The sequence below is a fragment of the Agelaius tricolor genome, unplaced genomic scaffold (assembly GCF_023055355.1).
Source record: "Agelaius tricolor isolate 1412-34295 unplaced genomic scaffold, bAgeTri1.0.p SCAF_7, whole genome shotgun sequence".
NCBI lineage: Eukaryota > Metazoa > Chordata > Aves > Passeriformes > Icteridae > Agelaius > Agelaius tricolor.
The window spans coordinates 12,132,488-12,150,940 of record NW_027269267.1 but is presented as its reverse complement, the minus strand read 5'-3'; the positions used below and the strand labels follow the sequence as shown (position 1 = coordinate 12,150,940).

At 37.0% G+C, this 18,453-nt stretch overlaps 1 protein-coding gene across 2 annotated transcripts in view; it reads left to right on the top strand.

The window, feature by feature from the left end:
• IL1RAPL1 (interleukin 1 receptor accessory protein like 1) overlaps window positions 1-18,453 on the top strand; it is a 687,022-nt gene that overhangs the window by 532,949 nt on the left and 135,620 nt on the right. The gene's annotated exons all lie outside the window — the stretch shown is intronic.

Here is an 18,453-nt window from a genome sequence, read left to right as displayed (position 1 = left end):
CATGGTATTGGAGGGAATTTTAAGAGTTTCTCCTGTCTCAGACTTCTTCTGATTCTCTAAAGTCAATCATCTTCAGTTCTCTTTGCAATTCAAACCCTTTTCAGTACATAAGATGAGATTCAAGATTGTGATCTCTGTATGGAGATAAATGTTTCAGAAGCCTGAGAGCAATTGAAACAATTCTGTATTAGAAAAACAATATAATTGATTCTTTAAAGATTTAAAAAGCACTCTCAATATTTTATGCTAACTGCATGTAAAATTTACCTTCTCTCCTTCCCAGGCTTCACTGTCTAGAGGGCTGTACACTTTTCCCTTTGGTAATTTTCCTTGTCCACTGGAGGTAGAGACTTACACACAATACTGCTACCACTTATTTCCTTCCCATAAAGGGCATAGCCTTTTTTTATGGTTTTGTGGATTCCAATTCTGTTTCTTACCTTCAAACATAGCTAGCTTTCTTTATTTAGATAGTCTCTAGCACCTTTATGATACATATTTGTCTCTTGTCCTGAATAATTATGGTTTTCTAGTCTGGGTTTTGCCTTCTTTTGCTGTTACTATTCTCAAGAGTTACTCTAATGTAACTAATGGAAAGGATTACCTGGAATTCAAACACTGTGCCTTTTGCAGAGCTACAGTACCTGCCAGCAATGGACTGTTCTCCACTTTCCTATCTGAGAGGCATTTTAAAGAATTCAGTTTCCAATTAGTCTCTGGTTATACTGCTAGCAGAGGTGGGACAGGCACTTCTGGTATCAGTAAAGCAAGAAAGATTTCTGTGAAAGGGCATATTCTGGAACAGCAGAGTCTTCACAAGTGGCAGTTCTTGTAATGAAAGGGACTTCCTCTCCTGCTGAAGTTTCACCCAAATACCCTGAGAGTAGAAGAGACTTTCTCCTTCCCCAGTATCTTCCATAAAAGTGACAGTCATTGAACAAAAGAAAGTCATTATCTCAAAAACATCTTCATTCTCCCACATCCTTACCTTAACTCATAGAAATTCAAGAACTCTGAACTTCAAGAATGTACCTCTGAACATCAAGAATCCTCTAACACTCCACTTGTGCGTTTCATAGATGGCAGATATAGCTAAGACAAGTATCATCCTCTTTCAGAACACTTATTAATTAAATAGATTTATTGACGATGGCCAGAGAGGATAAAATGTAACTGAAATTATTGCTTGATTCACAGTCTCCACATGAAGTTCTATATGTTTGCTCACCACAAAGACTGCAAATTTCTTGAGGAAATACTTCTATTCCACTCTATACAGACTCTGTAGAGCTGAACCAACTACTCATATCTGGTCATGGCAGCTGCTACCACAACAGCAATAATTGTTTTGCTTTTTCCTTTGAAAGAGCTTTAGATTACAGTTATTGCTCCTTAGGTCCTCCTTCTTCAGTGCACACCATGAACCCTATGTTGGTCTAAACCCTGTAAAGGACATTGCCATCTTCCTCATTCCCTTACCACACTCTTCCCAGACAAGAAGAGAAAGAAAGGGAAAGAGCAAACTTATTCCATGCAGTAAAAGTGTCACTAAAAATTAAACTGGATAAATAAAAAGTTCTATACAATCTATTCAATGCCCTTCTTGTTAGAGGACATTTTACAACTGCCAGGCATCCCAGAGGACTCTACAAAGATGGAAGCTACCAGTGAACCTTTGTAGTTTTCATTTGATTGGCATTTCTGGATACTGAAAACTCTTTCAGGTTATGGTGTAATCTCAGCATGAGTCCTTGCACTAAGATCCAAATAAATGCTGCTTAGCATAGCTTTCATTTGGTATTTCAGCAACTTTTCAAAGACTCAGACCATGTGTTTGGGTGCATCTACTATCTGCCACACTGCCAATTTTAATGGGAAACAAAACAGAGAAAATCTTCCACATGCAAATGTGCAGTAGAATCTGTAATCTCTGTGCAGGGATTGCAGATTTCAAAGCAGTATTTATTAGTACTCTGCTGTACACTGATCCCAAATGATCCCATTATTTGCAGGCTGAAGCCATCTTATGTTTTAGCAACACAGAAAACACTACCTTACTTCTGGAAGGGATTAGATGATAAGTAATCAGTCTGACATGACTGATACTAAAATGCATACTATGGAGTTTAGCCCACCTAATTTTTAATGATAATTGTGATATTTATAAATAGTCCAATATGTCAGATCTGGTGTTCTGGTCAATTTTCAGTGAACAAACTAAATTGTAGAAATAACTTCAGAGGAATTTGAAGTGTCCTTGAAAGACCTTTAGTCAGACAACTGGCCTTGAGAAAGCTGAAAAAAACATGTGGCAGTTAGTGTAATAAATAAAAGTAGATTAGATGTAGGTGTAACAGGCATAAACTGAGAGCCTCCAGCAAAATGAAAAATCCAGCCTGTTAAAAACCAGAAGTTCAGGCATCAGGCAGTTGGAATTCAGGAAGCCCACAAAATCTCTACAGGGGTTTAGTTAAAACAAATAAATAATGGCAGACAGCAGGAAAGGAGGAGGGAATCTTGGGGTGAAACACAACCACTTCAGTCCTTTACAGAGAACATCATTAGGACAGCACATGATGCCCGTGTTGTGGCAGGGGAAAGGGAAATCCACAGACTCTCTCTTTGGGGTACTGGAACATGCTACAAGCAGCAGCTAAATGCAGAAAAGAAGGAGGATGTATTGTGTGGTTGGGTTACGACCCTAATGAAAGGGCAGAAAGAATCTGTATTGTTCATGAAGCCAGGATTACATATTTATTTAGTGAGAGATTCCTTAATAACATTCAATTCATATTTAGTGAGAGATTCCTTAATAACATTCTACTTAGGTTAATGTCAGCCTGCAAAGCTAATACCGATTTCTTTTGTTTCTTAGATAAAAACTGAAAAAAATGCAAATAAATTCTGTTGCAGGAAATGTATTAATGTGTGACTTATATTAGACCATGATGGGTATATAATTATCTAGTTGTGTTTCTGTTGAATACTTATACATAAAAGCAGATTTCAATTAGTAGGTATCAGAAAATAGGATGCATGTACAAGAAAATAGGAGAAAAACAAAGAAAAAATAGATAAGATGAAGAAAAAAGGTGGTCAGCAAGTGCTCTGCCTTTTGAGAATCATTGATACGGCACTCTTCACTTGGCTTTTGAAGCTTTAGCATTTCTATATCCATTTATCTTAACTATTGTTTTTCATTTTTAAGCTTATTACTGTCACATAAGATTTGTGAGAATGACTGCTCATGACTAAAATCAGCTATGGAGGATGATGTAGATCCTGCCTGGGAGAGGTCTGCACTAGCTTTGACAAGGGTGTGCTTGCCATCTTGTTTCTCTGCACCTCTCATGGACCATTGCCTTTGTTTCTGTATTGGTCTGTGATAGTCTGTGCCAAATTCTCTCTGTTGCTCACGTTTTTTTTCTGTGCTTGCTAGTAAAATCTGTGCAATCATCAAATCCAACTAAAACAGGAATGCCTTTAGAGGCCAGAAGTCGTTTAGAAATTATCATCAGGTAGAGTCTGTTCCTGACATTTCAGTGTCCACCCCCACCCCTTTACATATATTCATTCACCCACTGATATACACAAACAGTTCTTAGATAAAGAGAGATTTTGTCAGGCAATTTGTCATGTTGACAAAGCTTTGATAACCTGAGTCCTGGAACTTCCAGGAGCTAATTCCTCATTAAAGTTTTGGCTCAGTTGATCGGAACGGCTGAGAAATGTGTAATTTTTCCCCCAGAAGTAATTTGTGTGAATCCAACTCATTAACTCACCAGGCAAGGCTTTTACATGGGGTCTAACTGTAGGCCACTAATGTTCATTTTGAAGTCCTCACAGAGAGGCAAAGGCTTGGGTTAGTTGGAGAAAAGGAATTACTGTCACCTCCCAAGATGGGCCAGGAGCTGTGCGCACTTCCTCAGTGATCCTGGTGGTCTTTTGTTGTCAAGTGACTTTCCCTTCCCTGCCACACTTCCACTTCCACTTCACACTCACTTTGTCAGAAAAGAGCAGAAAGAACCATTGCAGAGTTACCAAAAACTGATCAGTTCCTTGCATAGAGCTGTCTCTTTCAGGTTAGTGGTGTCATTAGTTGGGAGGAGTTTCTTCAGTGTCCCTGTAACAACTTATTTTGAAAAATGCTGATGAAAAAGTGCCCCATAGCTTGAGATTTGGTTGCAGCAGAAGCACAATGTCAAAGTCATGTCAGAATGAGAAACACAAATGCTGCTTAAGTCTAAATGTCTAAATAGAATAGGAGAACCATGATAAAGCCATATTTTTAAAATCAAGATACATATCTTTAAAGGGGAGGAAACAAGATAATCCTGGTTAAGTAGTCATTTCCTCTTATGCCTGCAAGGTTTGAAAAATGGGAAATATTTTTCCATTAAAAGCTGTGGGAGTCAGTGTTGAGAATATTATATTTACTGGTAACACTCTTCCTGCTTCAGACATAATGGACTACATAATAACGGGTTCTTAGCTTTCCTGACATTTTCACTGTATATAAAACCACTGGAGTTTTTTCCATTTTTAATTTCTGAAAAGGTTTGGAAAATCTTTTAATGAGTGCAACATTTCAAAGGATTTTTACATATGTGTGACTATTACAGATCTCTGTCAAGGGAATACAAGACATGAAAGCTGAATATTTAACAACTCACCTCTTTTCCATTAATCACTGAGTTGTCAGGAAAGCACCTTTACAGGGATAAAGGGCTAACATCAGAGCAGTATAGTGCAAAAGCACAGTGGGAATCCTTGGTTATTTCAGTGTGGCTACTTATTGTGGAATGTTCTCCAACAGAAAAAAGTTATTTCAAAAACGCAGTTAGAAAATAAGCTTTAATTAAATATTCATAAATTATTTTAATTTTTAAGACATATCTTTTATGGCTTCTTGTGCAGGTCTATAGGTAGAACAGCTATCCTATAGTTTGTTCATATTCTATACTTCCCATGATATTTCATTATTTTCATAGCATGAGAAATAGGTACTTAAAATATGATCTAAGGACAAAAAAAATGCAGGGAGGACAGCAATTTTCTATTGAGTCACAGTATGTGAAAGATGTGCTCTTCTTTAGGCAGAATAAAAATCTGAGTCAAAGGAAGATAGAAAGCTCACTTATCATGCTGGTGCTGGGAAAACTTGGGACATGCTGGTGCTGGGAAAACTTGGGAAAACTCTGTTGGTCATGCAGCAAGGAAAGACATTAGAGATGCTGTGGGCATCCTGCCTCCCCATGGAAAAATAATTACTGTTCACTTTTGCCCCCAGCATTTGAAATAGGGCTTCTCCAGATGCATCGACAAAATTCCTTCCCTTATATAAGAAAAGCTTTGGGATTTTCTAATTCCTATGTCCTGAATCATGGGGATATAAATTACTTTGTTGCACCTATTTGAGCAGCAAAGGTAACTCTTTTATATGAGACTCTAGGTTTTAATGTTAAGTAAAACCTTAAGGTCTTCCATGTTTTTGAAAAAAAATTCTCTTCACAACCCAAATAAAAGAGCTTGATTTGAAGCACCAATTCCATGTGATATGTGCAGAAGGATTTTCTTTCAACCCATAAATACTTTCAGGCTGTGTAATGGAAATATTTTCATGAGAACAAGAACTATACCTAATTTGTGATGAAAGAGTAAAAGAAACTATGTGGAAAACTCAGGGAAAGGAATTCCTTGTAGGCTTACCTTAATCTGCTTTTTTCTCTTGCATATCTCAGATTGCCATCCCCATGCGTAAATGGGGCTGACCCTCTTTAGTGTCCCCTTGTCACAGACATGTTTTATGAAAAATCCTTTCCTTAGGATTTTTTCTCCTGAGAAGCTGAGAGGCCTCAGGAACAAAATGTAAACAATGGTTATCTGCTGCTGTGGAATGCAACAGGTGGATCTGTGATTGGTCTCTTGTGGTTGTTTCTAATTAATGGCCAATCACAGTCCAGCTGTCCAGACTGTCTCGTTCAGTCACAAGCCTTTGTTATTCATTCCTTCTTTTTCTATTCTTAGCCAGCCTTCTGATGAAATCCTTTCTTCTATTCTTTTAGTATAGTTTTAATATAATATATATCATAATAAGTCAAGCCTTCTGAAACATGGAGTCAACATTCTTGTCTCTTCCCTCATCCTAAGACCCCTGCAAACACGGTCACATCCGCTCATTTCAGTCACCACACACAGGATGGTGACACCTCCATCTCTGCCCCTGGGGGTAATGGAGGAATTTTGTTCAAGCATTCCATCTCCACCCAGGAGAGTCTACCTGCTGGTACTCTCACAGAGCCTCGTGCCAAAGTTTCTCTTTTGTATGTAGCAAATACATCCACCTGCCTTGTAAAGGCCAGATGATCTGTCTGTAGTGTTATCTCTTAGAGTGTCCTGGGAAGAGAGGTCCAACATGGCCATTCATCAATAAAAGCAACAGGAACTGCCTGTCACGCTAAAAGGGTCAACTCAGTAGTTAACACTGTAATAATACTGTATTTCACTTTTTATAGAGGAGCTATGCTCTCAAAGTATTCAACAATTTCATATTGCAAATTATCAGAATCAACAATTGCACTGTGCCCCATTTTCCCTTCAAAAGTATTTAAATTCTTTGCCCCACCTCCTTTTCACCTCTTCATATTTGTATCAGATGGGTAGCTATTTCCTTCCATGAAATTTGCTGTGTGTATGAACTTCTCAGTAGCAGCGAGGGCTGGATGCTTTCATGATATTGTTCACAGTGTGTTTTTTCATCATCCTGAAGATATTTCTTTTCTTATCCTATTTCCACTCCTACTGCTTTCTCTGCCTATATGGCTGTTTCTGAAGCTGCTCTTTTATTATTTGTTTTATAGCTTGTCTCAGAAAGCTGTTAAACTAGTGACAAGCAATCTATCAATAGGGTGATAGCACAGCAATTTTAAATTTGCATTAGCTGAAAGATACCAGATTTGCTCATTGCTGAAGCAATTTTGTGACCCAACCATCTTGCATATCCTACTCTACCTGCAGGCTGGCCTTCTCCTGTGCCTCTTCACTTCCCCTGTACCTAGAGTAACAATCCTGTCTTTCCCACCCTACCAGGAGCTGGGAACACAAAGGCTAGGTTTGTTCTTTCCCTGTTGCTGCAATAAAGTTGCTCATCAGCAGCACAATGGGTGAGATTCTGGGTCCTTAGATGATTTTCTGAAGTGCAATAACATGAACAAAGAGAAGGAAAGGAGAGAATGCCAGTGCTGTCATAGGTTATGACAGAATTTTACCTCTGGAGAATCTTCTGCTCTTAAGGACATTAAGGATGAGAGAGCCATGGCCGTGGTCCCACAGTCATTTTCTGATCTACCTTAGTCCTTTGTGCAGGAAGGTGATGACAATAAATAATGCTGAAGCATTGGTGTTGGTGGGTGGGTGTTTGGGGGGGGCATGCAAGTAACATCTCATTGGCAGCATTCTACCACTACCCTGGGCATACCTAAAATAAAGACACGTGCTTGTGCCTTCCTGAGTGTCTGTGTGTACCTCAGACTGCCCATAAAAACTAAAAAAGGACTTAAAAATGATCTAGTGGCTGCTGAGGCCGTTGAGCTTTTTGCACAGGCCAGGGTCTATCCTGTACTGTCCAGTCTGCCCTAAAGCCCAGGTTTGGAGGCTCTTACACTTGGCACTGGACAGCTCTGTCAGACAGGTAGAACTTTGTGATTTACAGCCAACTCACCAAAATTCTAAAAATCATGTCTCACATTTCTAGGTTATACTTTGGCTATTTTTATTTTCCCCCAGGGTCCTGAATTCCGTCTCAAGAAAAGCTGCTTTAAAGACATCTCTCTTTTGGAATCTGTCTAAAAGCCATGCATTTTTCAGGGCCAGAAGGCAAAGTCAAATCTCCTCAGCTTGCCCAGTCCAGAGGCAGGGTACTCAGCCTTACCTTGTGAAAGATTCACAAAGGTGCTCCCAGGGACTGTATCCTCATTAATCCATACATTGGTCACTGAAAAGCCATTGCAGTTACTGGCCTGTGCATTCCTGGGCTGAGCAGGAGGAATGCCAAGTGGTGCCACTGTGGTGTTGTTAAATGGGATGAGAAGAGAGACAGCACTGAACATGAGTAGGAACACCTTCATCCACCTGTTGGCAGTGACTGTTATGAACTTTCCCTCTCTGGGATAACTCAAAGAAAATCAAAAGCTAAATCAAAAGTATCAGCAGGTCGACAAAACAGAGAGCTGTGCATTTTTGAACATATTAATTCCTGAATTAAAATATATATATATATATATAAGTACACACTTGAAAATTTATTTCTGTAAGGGAATAGTCAGGTTTCAGGTTTCTCACTGAATATTTGGCCTCTTTTTCCTGTGTTCTGTTATAAAGAAGTAAAATACACCCCCCAACATCACTACCCTCAAATAAAAAAGAAGATAATAATAATTTTTACTTTCCTTTTTCAAGACTAACTTCCAGTGGCTTTAAATTAAACTCAGATGGAATTCTGAGTCCTTGAAACCAGTACTGAGCTGTATTATGGAAAGAGTACCATTTGTCAGTGTAGTTAGCTGTCCTCTTGTTATTTGCCTTTTTTTGTTTATCTGTGTATTGAGATACACCAAGGCAATTAATTTTCAACACTTTATAGGCCACGAGACACCTGAGGTTTTTTTATTTTTACCTAATACATTTATTTAAAAGAGGTAAATATTTAAATTACATCTTTATATTGCTGCTTACTGACATGGATTAGGTTTAGAAGATATGTCATGCTTTTGCAGTTGTTATTCAGAACAGTTGAAAAAAAGAACCTATTTCAAAACAGGTTCTCGGTGTTCCCATTTGCATAACTTTCTTGTGTGTCTCTTTCCTATGCTGTAATATCTTGTCTTTGCACAACAGTAGAAGCATGGCTCCTGTGTGTATGTGTTAGCTCACAGTTCACTCACAATTCACTTAAAATTCACTTACAGTTGCAGTACTGGCTGATATTTTACAGGTGCTACCAAGTTGTTCTTGTGAACATTCACAGAGGTAAAATTATTGTATTTATAAGAAACAAAATGGTGGCTAGAAGAAAATCCCATAGACCTTCTAAAGGAGTTATTCAATTACTGATTTTAAATTATGAACATCTATGCTCCACGTTTTCCCATTGTAGTTACATTTTTGGAAATTCACTATAGACCCAGACTAAGGTTGGAAGATCAATGAAATAGATATACAATGCATTGTGACTACACACCATTACTTTATATGAGAGTGATTTCATATTTCATTACATTCCATAAAATATGAATTTTAAAATGTAAACAACTACAAAACACCCATCATTTAACTAATATCAAGTACTTTTACTTCTCAAAATCAATTTGATTTTAAACCTGGTTAAAAAAAGAGAAAAAAAATGGATACTGTCATAACAAAAAGTTTTACTTCAAATATAAGGTGTCATGAAATACATTGTTTAAGTGAATAACAAGAAAATACAGTTTTTTCTAGATAACTGCTTGTTTCCTATTTCTGTGTGTTGAAGAATCTTTTACAAGAGCAGAGAAAGCTCCTATGTGCACACAATCCTTACATATTTGCTAACAATACCAGTGCAACTAAAAGTCAAAGGGGAGAAAATATGTCAAAGTTATTAATAGGCCAGTGAGTTAATTTTTCAACAGAAATACAAGAACAGATTAAACAAATTAATAAAAAAAAACAAAACCAAAAAACCATTAAAATAGAATCTACCTGAAGCTGACAGAAACCCACCATTGGCAAACAGGTTAAATTTTCTACTTTCTCTGTATAATTGCAATTAAAGATTAATTAGACTTAACTGCTGCCTAAGCAGATGTAATAACACATATCACAAGCATGAATTCAAAGCGTAGCTCTCAGATACATTTGCTAAGTTTGTAAGGTTTATTTTCCTGAGGGGTCTTCTTTTCTTGTAAGCTCATCCCATGCTCTTGATGTATGGAGATAACTGAAAAATTAGTATAAAATCTATGAAGTTAGAATGCATTATTAATGAATCTTTCCCTGCTTGAGTCAGTAGATTTGAAAGCTAAGATAACAATACCTAAGTCTATTTTGCAGAATAATTGCAAGTGGTTTCTTTACACTTTTTGAAATATCATATTTATTTGATTTATTATTATGTACTTAAACATGCAACCATGAGATAGGCACAGTTATATTACCTGAATAGCATTAATAGAAAGGATAAGTTTCAGTTGTCTAAGGTATAGGCATAGGCAAAATTCTTTTATGTAACCACCTTTTGTGGCCAATTGCATCCATACACAGCCTTATTTTCCCCTGGTTTTGAGATTGAAGTACTGTCTCTTGGCTAATAGGAACAGAATTGTCAAAGTTCAGATGTTCTCTTGTTGAGTGAAAAGTTATACTGTTATTTCAGTATTAATATATTCATTTTGTAAATGAAACTAGCAGAAAATGTGCTAATTACAAATGTAGTTCATGTGCAGGCAGACATATGAAAACCTGAGCAGATTATGTGTTCTATTAATTGCATTTAAGTATTTTAGGACAATCTGTAATAGACAGGGTAATCTTTGAAACACATATGCACATGTGGTCACATTGTAGCTGTACCCTTTCTAGTATTTGTGACTTTATCTTCACTGATAAAAGCAAACCTTTTACCATGTACTCAAACAAATATCCCAGGACAATTGATGTGTTTGCCCCCAGCAGTGCAGCTGCAGACCAGAGGAGTCACTCAGCAGATGACAATCTCTTTAAGTAGCAAGCTTAAAACAATTTATAGGTACAAATCCAGTGTTCCTCACACAGTGCTGTGGATTTCAGTGTACAGATTCTGGCCTCTACCCTGCTGCTGAGAGGTGGAAGATATAAATGGAAGTGTCTGTTAAAATCATCCCTGTGTTTATTCTGGTCCAGGGTTATTTGAGCTGGGGAGCAATGAAACAAGATCAATATCTGCTTGAATCTTGGTACTGTGCTGCCTCTGCATTTCAGAAAACATTTGATCAATGAATAGGTCTGCTTGAACACCTGGGAATGCTTAAGACTTTTTTTCTCTTAAAAGAGCAAAAAGGGTTTGTACCACCCTTTCTTTGTTTCTTGCAAGGGGATTGGAAACAGTTGATAAACTGTAGTATTAAAGTCTGGCAAGAAGGCCAGCAAAACTGGAATAGATTTTATGAGAGTATATTTGTTATAGTGTCAAGAAATTAGATGTTAACTCTCAAAGAGGAAGAATAAGCATGTATTGTATTCTGGAAACAAATCATGAAGCTTGAAGAGACATAAAGAGAACAAGTTTGAAACAAAACACAGTTCCTCATTTTGTTGTTCTTTGCTCAGCTCTAGGCCAGATTCCTTAGAATGATAAAATCATTTAGGATGGAAAAAACGCCTTCAAAATCACTGATTCCAATCATTACCCCAGCACTGCCAAATCCACCACTAAAACACATTCCCAAGGGCCACATCTACACATGACCTGGTCCTGCATGTACCATGGGGTGGCACTCAAGGTGAGCTGCTCCATGATCCCCCTGGCACTGATGTGTGTCTAAGTGGTGCTGCCCTGCAACAAAACACAGGATGAGAAAAGAAAAATCTCTGTTTGCTACTCTGATAACACACTTTAGCTTTCATATTTCATTATGTCAATTAGGGTCTGAAATTTTCTTTTCATGGGATTTTGGTTTATAAATTTCAGTAATCAATGGAAGTATTTATTCTTCACTTACATTGACTAGATAATAACATAGTTTTATCACTGAGAATATGCAGTTTCTTGACATCTCATAAATAATGCACTTAAAAGCTTTTTTTTTCCAAATTTGAGGTCAAACTCCATTTTTGTTTAGCATTTAAATGATTATTCATGATTAATGCTCAAGCACATAAGCTTTTTGTAATGAGTTTTATGGGACATGCTGTCACTGCAAGGAGGATTGTCTCTTTTTTCACAGTTCAGAACGAAAGCTGGAAGCATTAGCACAGCAGAGGAGCCCTGGCTGTCTGTCTGCCTTCTCATGATGTACAGAGTAATGTCCCAGATTAGTGTGTGGCCCTCAGGGAAGATGACAAAGCACTGTTTAGCCTTGGTCAGTAACTCATTGCATTATTGTAAGAAAAACTCAAAACTCTTTCACCCACTACTTTACACATGACCTTTCACTCATACCTCTTCCCAATGGATGTGCTGTGGGCTGTTTCTTCAGAGCTCAGAAGGATTTTGGATATCTCTTCATTCCTCCTTTGTGCAGCTGTAAAGGTGCCTCCTCTCCTTCATGAGTCAAAAACTTCCCAGAGGCAGTACAGAGCATTTTGAATAATTTCTTACTCTCCATCTGTCTCTGAAAATACAGGTTTCTCTTCACTCTCCTTATTTAGGTAATTTGCCCTTAAATTTCAGATCTATTTATGTTAATAATCTGGAGAACTACTCCTTTCCAGGATACCTATCCATGCTGGAAAAACCCCTTGGTGATGCAGAATGAAGTGTTACCTGAGTTTATCACTCCTGCACAGAACTCACAGAGATGCCTCCTCCTTCAGCTGGCCTCCTGAAGGAGCAGTGAAGCAAGGTCCCAACGAGAAGGGAAACCTAGGACTGAAATTTGGCCCAGTACAGTGGACTATAGCTACTCAAAAGAAAGCCTTAGAGCAAGGTTTTCCATCCCTTTATAGCAAAAGAGACTAACTCAAGGTAAATTCACTTCTCTTAAAAAGGCTTACACCAGCCTCATACTGTGAAAGAAGATAAGTAGCACAGGGTGGAAAAGGGTGGAAAATGAGGCATGTTTAAGAATCCAGCAAAGCTTCTTTTACCAATGTCAGCTTTGAAATGCTAGAAAAGGAAATTAATGTGCAGTGTGTTGGAATAGAGACTAAAGCTTAAATTGATCCACCTTTCTTAGAAGAAGTCCATTGGAGTGGTTGACAAATTCTCATTTTAGTATCAAAACCAAGCTGTTCACATAAATTGCACCTTTGACTTAATTTGATTTATGCAGCTTTGCATTCAACTTCAATTTATACCTTTTGTACATTTTTCCTATTAGTATTGATGCAAGATGGTATTCAATTTGCTTAGCCACTCCAAACATAAGAAGAATCTGTTCCCACTATGTAATATGCACAACCCAAGCTCATGTTTACAGAACATTCATTTGCAGAGCAAGGTAGCAATAAACTCCATCAGGCTCTTAAATATTCAAATTTGCCACTTGAAAGAAAAATTCAGGGATCCGTGGTATAGTGTCTAAAGAACAATAAAGCAACAATGCACAGGCTTTTCATTTCAGAAGTGAAATTTTCATAACTAAATCTGTAAAATCATTAATTCTGTAAAAGCTTTCTCACTAAAAGTTTCAATAAAGAAAAAACCAAAAAAGCATTTTTAACATCCATGACCCTCTGGAACACAAAAACAATTCCACGGTTTTAAGATATAAGTGGAACTAGATGCAAAAATCATGGACATTTCTTATGTTTTCAGAATTATTCAGAGTACCATAGTGTGAGTTAACGGATTATGATTTTGCATTTAATAACTTCTAATAGAGTTTCCATTAAAAGCAATCAAAATTGGAAGCTAGTTAAACATTTTGGTTGGTGAGGCCTTTTAAGTATTAGCAGTAACATGAATGCTTTGTATTACATATATATATCCTATGCTTTATATTAGAAATCATTCAAGTAAAATGATAAATGCCAATGTAAATAAGGATTTCAATGGCAGTGATGATCATAAATTATACATTTCTTTAAACTTTGCTTCATTTTTTCTGTTGTAATTCAATTCTATGGATATTTCTACCAAATATGTACCTGGTAATTAAATTATATTATCAATATTTGAAAAACTACACACATAAACTTTGTGCTGATGACCAGTGTCTTTATTCTCACACACATGGATATATCAAATAGCCAACAAATACTGTAAAAACTCGGTACCTTTATGAGCTCTGCACCCTCACTTGCTGTCTCTGTTTCTGTGTGCATGTATCTTTAAATCTGAAATTTGTGTTGCTTCATAGAGTTTGCTTGGAATTTTTTTTTTTTTTTTTTTTAAGAACAGAATTGAGTAAACATCCTAAGCAGTCTAATTACTTGGGGGTCACCTTTACAGGTTCATGTGGTTGCTTCCTTTACAGCTCTGCACTTATTCTGCTCATCCTCTCTCCATAAACCTCTACATCTTCATCTAGCCTGGTGTTCGCTTGTGGGTGGCTTCATGGCAACACCTGCTCTAGGACAGTCCTAAACACAATGCTTTGGGCTCAAGGCAACTTCTGCTCTGCTTCCGACACAAGGGTGCTCTTTCTCTTGTAATATTCTCAGGTTGCCCAAATGTTCTTCCATTCCCCTCTGAGGGACCTCAGAGAACACCAAATGACATTTTCTAGTTTGTCAAACTAAGTAGTTTGAGGAAATAAGTGAAAAAGAATGCGCTAGAGAAACATTTGCAAAGTGTATTAATTAGTGTTGTGAAAAGAAAAGCTAAATTCTTTCTCAGCTGCCAAGTAGGACATGCACCTATAGAAACACCTAATTACCTTTTGGCAGATAGTTCCTCCTGTATTTATACCAAAGTAATTAGTCCATAGGGAGTCAAGGAAGCTCCTTGCTACCTGCTAAGAGGTGGAAATGATTCAACTGCAGTGATCCATCTTTCCATCTCTAAGTCAAGTCAAACCCTTCCCCTCTGACAATTGGAGAGAATAGCATTTTTTATTACCTGCCATTGGAGGGAGCAAAATTATATGCATGCTTTTGATGGAGCGCTGATAGTACTAGCCAACTATTTTGCAAGCAAAGTCAAATACCAAGCACAATATAGGCTGGACATTAGATAGTCGAGACTTATGGCATGTCTTGAAAGTCTTTTCAGAAGAAGCATAATACCACTTCCTCCCTCCTCTAAATGGATTGCAGCATTGGTTACTTGGACGTCACCCAGAAATGCAGCCACATGTGGCAGTGTAAGTGAGAAGTTCAAATATCTTCCCTTTCAATCCAGAGTAGATTTTCATCTGGCTGGTGACGCCTAAGAGCAAAGCAAGTCTCCATCTGCCTGGAAATTTAAGACATTGGGAAATGGTGAGACTGACCCGAGATGGAATCATCATTTTTAGACTCTGGAGCAGGATGGGATCCACCAGGAACAAGATTCCCTGTTTTCTCATTTGGAATCTGATCCTTTTGTGCTGCCCTTTAAATCCATATCATTACTTGTTTCCTTTGATTTCTTTTGAAAGCCTTATACCCCAGGCTCATCTATGGATAGCTGGCCCCATCTAGACTTATAGGCTAATCCACATTTGGCCTATTTCAGGCCTTTTCTTCTTCTGTCAGTTGAATGCTTCCCTTATAAGGTGCAAGTTATCAAATAAGAATTTTCAGCTTTTTTTTGTGGTATACTTGCTGCTAGAAAGAACTTCTACAAAGCTATGCTAACATTCTCCTTCAAAATCCAAAATCTTTGCTGTGATAATGTCATGAAATTTGGAAAACATAACTGCTATAAGAATACTTCTGTTTTTAATGCCATCATCTCACTTTCTCTTGCATTTTTGCATCTGCCTATAACAATCTATTGCCTTTCATCTTAAATGTATATTATATATTTAGGAACACTAAGATAAAGGTCAACTGTGAGTGTTGTAGTTTGCAAGGATAATGGTCTGTTACATGCCTGAAATTCTTAGGCATTATAATAATGTCAATTATCATAATTTGTTAGAGCCCAGAGGTTATGATTTCTTTCCCCTGTACTTACAGCTAAAAGCTAGAAAATATAAAATTATAATTCTATTTTATAGAATATTTTTCATAAATTAAAGAGGAAAGCTGTTATAACATTGTTGCAAAGACAGCAACAAGGAAAGCTCAGGTCAACTCACAATAGTTTCGTTATGAAATGTCTTATGTGACAGGGGGGTCCTATTGCTGCTTTAAAAAAAAATCCAACAATATGTCTATTTTTATTCATAGACAGTAAAAATTCTTTAAAAGAGACATGAGTAAGGAGATTGAATCAAACAGAACCATGAAGCTCTATTCATGCTATTTCTGCATGCAAACCACGAGTACCAGGAGCGGCCAAAAGGACACCCTCCCAGGTGAACAGAAAACAAAAAATTTTAAAAAATTATGATGAAGAAATCTTTTGTCAAAAAGTAATGCAATTGTTCTTTCATCTAATAGATGATATATATTTAAACTGTTTACTCTGTGATAAAATTAGGAAAATAATTTACTATCCCTGTTGCAGTCTTGTGAGGCAGCAGTGATGTCCCAAAAACACTTTCAGACCCTCAGGCAGAATATATCAAAATCACCTGCACTCAACCTTTTTAAAATACATATCCTTAGCAATAAATTATTTTGCTAATTGGAAGATATTTTAGATTTTTATTATTTTATTATCATTTTCATGGCTATGTGAATTTATTATTAGTACATATATAGAGAATGAATGAATGAATGAATGAATGAATGAATGAATGAATGAATGAATTTTTCAAGCCAGTAGTAAAGAAATATTTCAGTGTGTTTTGAAAAGTTCACAATTTAAAATGATCTACAGAAGATGCTGCAGCTACCTGCTTTAACAGGGTGCACAGAAATCTAAGTGATGTATACAAAATCTTGGGAAGTGTGAATTGTGTAGAGGAATTGGGTTTGTTTCTGTTTACATTTATTTAAGATTTTCTAAAGCTTGCCAGCAGAGTTTAATGAATATTTAGGAAAAATATAAAAGGCATGAACTCATGTTAAAACCCATTAAATACTTTAACAGGTATTTTTCTTGTTATCTGCAATCTTGACTTTATAGATTATGCTGCTTTTCTTTCAAGTAATTGTTGCATAATAGGCTCTCTAATGGCTATGCACAGATAACTGAGTGTTTAGAAAATATTTGTAAAATCTATTAAATCGTCTATATTTTACTATCAGTTGTTTATAAAGGTTTGCAATCAAATCAGTAATTCTGGCTTTTCACCATCAGTTCTTAACCAGCTAGATGTTACAAGCTGCTAAAAGACAACATCTACAAGAGAAATGATAGTTTAGGAAGTCCTAACAGTGTTGGTGATGCTTTCCCTGTGCCTGGGAGGTGCTTGGCCCTCCAAGGAGTATATGAGTGGTCTGAAGGGCACCAGGGAATGAGCTCTCCCCAACTTCAGGATGCCCCTTACACTCATACTCCATGCATGGTGCTTGACACCTTTCCCACAGTGAAGAAGCCTCCACTTCCAGATAAATACAATGACCAGTTTTATCTGTTGTTTAAATCCTCAGTTTTTCTTGGTGGTAATAGTTGAATATCAATGGTTGAATAACAGTTGCATAGCAACTAGCAGCTCTGATCAGGAAGAGGAATATAAACATACTAATTCAGATAATCAACAGGATCTCAAGCAAGTGAAATAAGCAGTAAGAGAATGAAACACTTGAGAAAACTCACAAAATGAAATACAGGTTAATAAAATGTGTGGGTTAGAATAATGGCCATATCTGCAAAAGTTAATGCTGTACAACCGAAAAACAATGGGAGATGTTTATGAGAAAAAATATCCATACTTGCTGTAGTTAAATGATAATTGGAATTTTAGAGAAGATGGATTTTAGAAAATGTCTTCCTCTTTAGTCATCAAGCAACTTATTCAAAGAAAAGATACAAAATAGATATAAGGCAGATAATCTCTGATATAACTAACATTTCAGGATCATCTTTCCTTGAAGCACTTGGAGCAGGTTAATATTTACTGGTCAGTAATGAAATTTTTATATTTTTGTTTCTGAAAAACAACCGTGTATTTCTCAAACATGTCAAAAAGATTAAACAAAATACCTCTGAGCTTTTATCCTTTTTGAAAGATAGGTCAGTCTCATAATAACCACAGTATCCATGTTTGCATTCCTGTTGGAACCATCATCCAGGAATCAAGGCCTCCTTGCATTGCTGCTCCATAAGAAAAAGTATTAAAGGTATATCACAATGCTATAACATCCCCTGGAGGGAAAGAGTCAGCCTTAGGATTAGGCAAGAATACAAGTTATATCTCCTCTAAAGCATACAATCCTCTAATTTCCCTACTCTTGCTTCCCAGAGGACTAATCCTTTTCACCTTTGTCATGGAGTATCCTCTGAGATACTCCTGATTCTCAAGGATTCAGAATGTATTTATTAGTGCTCGTGATTATTCTTAAATCTGAAGTCGTAGCCTTGAGGAAGGTAAGTCTGAAGCATATAAAACCTCCACCTCAGCATCCCCTGACCAGTGCTCAGCTATATAATGTGAATTTTAGGCTTCTTCCTGGGGTAAAATAAGGAATATCTGTATGTAGTTTGGACCTCAGGCACCTTATCTCTCCAGAAGTGACTATTATTTTATGTGAAGGAAAATTTTATTTATTGACTTCTGTCCAGTACTTCTCAAATGAAAT